This window comes from Nannospalax galili, unplaced genomic scaffold (genome assembly GCF_000622305.1).
Source record: "Nannospalax galili isolate Female #2095 unplaced genomic scaffold, S.galili_v1.0 scaffold833, whole genome shotgun sequence".
Lineage (NCBI taxonomy): Eukaryota > Metazoa > Chordata > Mammalia > Rodentia > Spalacidae > Nannospalax > Nannospalax galili.
In genome coordinates this window covers 52,350-56,863 of record NW_008333374.1, presented here as the reverse complement: position 1 = coordinate 56,863, position 4,514 = coordinate 52,350, and the positions used below count along the sequence as shown (strand labels likewise).

The following is a 4,514-nucleotide window of genomic DNA, read 5'->3' as shown; positions in this document are numbered from 1 at the left end:
CTATTCATTTACCACACAGAACAGAATCCACTAAAGTCACTGCTCATTACTTTCATATTAGGTTAATTCTCCCTCATCAGATACACACTCACTGTGTTCTGGGGAAGTGTTAGGTTATAAGACAAATGGAATAATGGCCAAACATTATGTAAAAATAAAGCTATGGTCTACAATCTGCCCAGGAAAGCAACTCCTTCATGTATAATAACACCCAGGAAGCCTGCTTGCTGAAATCAGACTTGTAGAAGTCCATTGACTAGCTCTAGAGACAAGCCAGCAAGTTAAACAAAAACTTCTGTAATGGTCGGCCTCTTTTGGTGGGACTGGGTATGATTATTAACTTTCTGCCTGCATCTAACAATGACAGAAAACCAAATGTGTCCCCATAACCATCCCTTCCATGCTTCCCTTCCAGTTAGCCCACCTACAGATGGCTTCCAGGTGCTGGCCACCTCTAGTCAGAGCAGACCCCCATTGCTCCCTCTATTCCTATTCTTTGAGTCTCTGCCAAACCCTCAGCAATGGTGGTTGGCTCCCTTGTTCCAGCAAGTTCTGAAGAAATAGCATTTGTTCTTCTTGTCTGGTTGGTCTTTGTTTACATCTGTGAAACATTCAAATCAGCGTCTGTGTATGGGAAAGAGGCTGCCTGTGTGCCAGATGTAAGTGGATAAACCTCCAGGCCATGGTGACAGTGTTAGAAAGGAGAGGAAGGTTGGAATTTAGAAGAACAAGCATCTTACTTGGGTACTGTTATGGCTTTATTATGGGCATTAACAAAGACTGACTTGCCTGGTGAGAAGACTCGAACCGCACTCAGGAAGCATGAAGTTTTTAGCCCTCAGACTGGGCTAACCTGCTCCGGAGAAACTGAGGCACAGACCAAAAATACATTCAGGTTTTTATATGATTTTTTTTCACATCATCCCTTGGTAGTAATGTTGGTGGATCTGGCACATCCAGCACCGAAGTACACATGCCCCTTATTATTATAGGAAGTTTAAACAGTCAGAATTTTTACAAAGCAGATATTTCTGGCAAGAATGGGCAAGGGTTTTGACTTTTCCCAGAAACATGCTATATTGCTGATTCCAATACAACCTTAGCTATTTCAACAAATGGGACACATTGCAACAAGTGTTTCCTGAAGACCACAGCAACAGGCAACATTGTTCAAGGTGTTCGCAGACTGGTTTTTGTGGTTTTGTCTGTCCTGCGTCTTGTGACAGCTTAAAGCTTAAAGTGGGATGTTCCTCCTTCTTATGCTTTTAAACACAGATCTAACGTAGAGGCTTATAAGGCTAAAATCTTAAAACGCTATTACAAAGTTCGAACTGTTACACCTACGTATTATCAATAAGCACACTTATTATTGGGCTTGTTATTAAGATTGCATAGGGGTCCTCTCAAATATATGTGTTAGTATTTTTTCATCCAACATGCAGATCAGAATTATACTGAGCTCATAGTTCACTATCTCCACAGTAGGTTAGTTTTTTCTCCTCAGTTTGACCTTGGAACATCTCCCATAGCCTCCTGTTTTGAGCATTTGGTCCCCAGCTGGTGGTGCTGTCTTAAAGTCTGTGGAGCTTTTAAGAGGTGGATCCTGGTTAGAGGAAGTAGGTTCCTGGGCGTGGGCCTTTGAGGGTTATACCTGCTTCTGCTTCCTGGCCTGTGACCATGTGAGGAAAATAGCGCCTTGCACACTTGCTGCCACAGAGGGTGCTGCTCCTGTGGCCTGAGCCTTCCCTGCCATGACAGACTGAAAATTCCTCTGAAACTTTCAACTACACAAACCTTTCTTGGCTTAAGTTGTTTCTGTCGAGTATTTGGTCACAGTGACTCAAAAGTAGCTGATTAGGGGCACCCTGGTTGGCTTGTTTGGCATCAAAAAATTCTGAGGTAGCCACCACGGTAGTGGAAGGCTGTGTGTGGGCAGAAAAGAGTTGGCAAGTGACCGGATCTTCCCTGGGTGGATGTCCTAGACGGACATCAAAGCTCAGAAGCGGTGGAGAAAACTGGGCTGGTACTTATTCACCCACATGTGTTCTCTCTGGATTTTTGTGGTGACCCTCCACAGAGCCTGGTGCTTGTCAATCAGGGAGGAGAATCAGCGCTAGGACAAACGAGGCAAGTTAGAATTTCTCCTGGGCTTTAGGATATATTGTTATGGGAATTAACCTGAAACTGACCTGGCCCATCTAGAAGACTCAAACCATGCTCTGGAAGTGGGAGAGGAAGTTATTCTTTATCACGCACAGGCCCAGTCTGAGCCTCTGGTGCTGGAACTGAGGCCAGAAAGACACAGAGGTTTTTATAGGCTTTTTCGTGCCATCCCTTGGCAGTAATCATATTGGTGGAGCTCAGACTTCCAACACAGAAGTGTATGTGCCCTTAGGTTATGGTAGGAAACTTAATCAGCCACCATTTTTACAAAGAAGCAGATATTCAGGGCAAGTGTGGGGTTGTGACAGCTCCAAGTAATACGCTGATGTCAGTACAATCTTAGCTATTTTACCAGGTAAGAGCGAGTTAAGATGTGTAAAGATGAAGTTCCTTGGGAAAGTCTAGTGAGACGTCTATTCCCCAAATCTCAGGCCTTTTCTACACAGACCTTAGAAGGGAGATTTCTAAGTATCTTAGGGGCATGCCTTCCCTGTGACCACCGGGACTATTCCCTGCAACCGCAATTTCTCCTCTGCCTGAACTCCCACACTCACCTGGGTATTGTTTTCTTTTACCTTTGCTCCCTGGAAGGGTTTTTCTGCTCTTCCGATGAGGTGATCACATGTGGTTTGGAAAGTGAATAACCTGCATACGAAACAACAAATAAACACAAAATATTAGTTAAAATATCTTAAGCTTTGGTTAGCCCGTAATAAGCTAACAATCATAAGGTTATGATAAGAGCTGCAGAAAAGAAGGGCAGGAGGATACATTAGATAAAGCCAGCTGTGGTGTTGCCCTCAATCCCAGCACTTGGGAGGCCAGCCTGGGCTAACAATGAAATTCTACCTTAAAAAAAAAAATAGTAGGGGCTGAAGAGATGGCTTAGTGGTTAGGAACACTGGTTGTGCCAGTGGCGCACACCTTTAATCCCAGCACTCGGGAGGCAGAGGCAGGAGAATCTCTGTGAGTTCAAGGCCAGCCTGGTCTACATAGTTCCAGAACAGCTGGGGCTACAGGGAGACCCTGTCTCAAAAAGACCAAAAAAAAAAAAAAAAAAAACATTGGTTGTTCTTGCAGAAGACCCAGGTTTGAATCCCAGGACCCACATGGCAGCTAACCACTGTCCATAACTCCAGTTCCCGAGGATCTGACAGCCTCTTCTGTCCTCTGTGGGCATTGCACAACACGGGTGCACTTACCTACATGCAGGCAGTACACACATACACATGAAATAAAAATGGTAAAATGTTTTTTAAAAAAGAAAGAAAGAAAAAAAAATAGTAAAGCCCTGGGCGGCCGGGTCGTTCGGCACCATGAGCTCCATCAACACCGGGAATGACCCGTCAGCCTCTACTTTCTCTCCTGATGGAAGAGTTTTTCAAGTTGACTATGCCATGAAGGCTGTGGAAAACGGTAGTACAGCTATTGGGATCAGATGTAAAAATGGCGTTGTCTTTGGAGTAGAAAAATTCGTTCTTTCTAAACTTTACAAAGAAGGCTCCGACGAACAACATTTTAATGTTGATCAACGAACAACATTTTAATGTTGATTGACATGTTGGAATCCCAGTAGCAGGTTTATTGGCAGATGCCTGTTCACTAACAGACATAGCAAGAGAAGACGCTTCCAACTTTAGGTCTAACCTTGGCTAAAACATTCCACTAAAACATCTTGCAGACAGAGTGGCCATATATGTACATGCTTATACACTGTACAGTGCTGTTAGACCTTTTGGCTGCAGTTTTTTTAAAAAATATTTTATTTATATTTCTATCTTATGTGTATGAGTGTATTGCCTGCATGTAAATACATGCACCCATGTTGTGCAATGCACAGGGAGGACAGAAGAGGCCATCGGATCCCCTGGAACTGGAGTTACGGACAGTTGTTAGCTGCCATGTGGGTGCTGGGGTTCAAACCCAGGTCTTCTTCAAGAACAACCAATGTTCTCAACCACTGAGCCATCTCTCCAGCCCCTTGGCTGCAGTTTTATGCTAGTCTTACAGTGCAAATGTCGGTGCTCAGCTCTGTATGATTGACCCATCAGGTGTTTTGTATGGTTATTGGGGTTGTGCCACTGGCAAAGCAAGGCAAGCTGCAAAGACAGAAATAGAAAAGCTTCAGATGAAAGAGGACCTGCTGTAGTGTAGTTAAAGAAGTTGCAAAAATAATTTACATAGTATGTGATGAAGTTAAGGATAAAGCTTTTGAACTAGAGCTTGGCTGGGTTGGTGAACTGATTAAAGGAAGACATGAGATTGTTCCAAAAGATATAAGGGAAGAAGCAGAGGAATGTGCTAAGGGATCTTTGAAGGAAGAAGATGAATCAGATGATGACAATACGTAA

The 4,514-nt window shown here is 43.7% G+C and overlaps 1 pseudogene; it reads left to right on the top strand.

Annotated features, from left to right (window-relative positions):
* Positions 1-3,479: 3,479 nt before the first annotated feature.
* Positions 3,480-4,514, top strand: LOC103729958 (annotated as a pseudogene).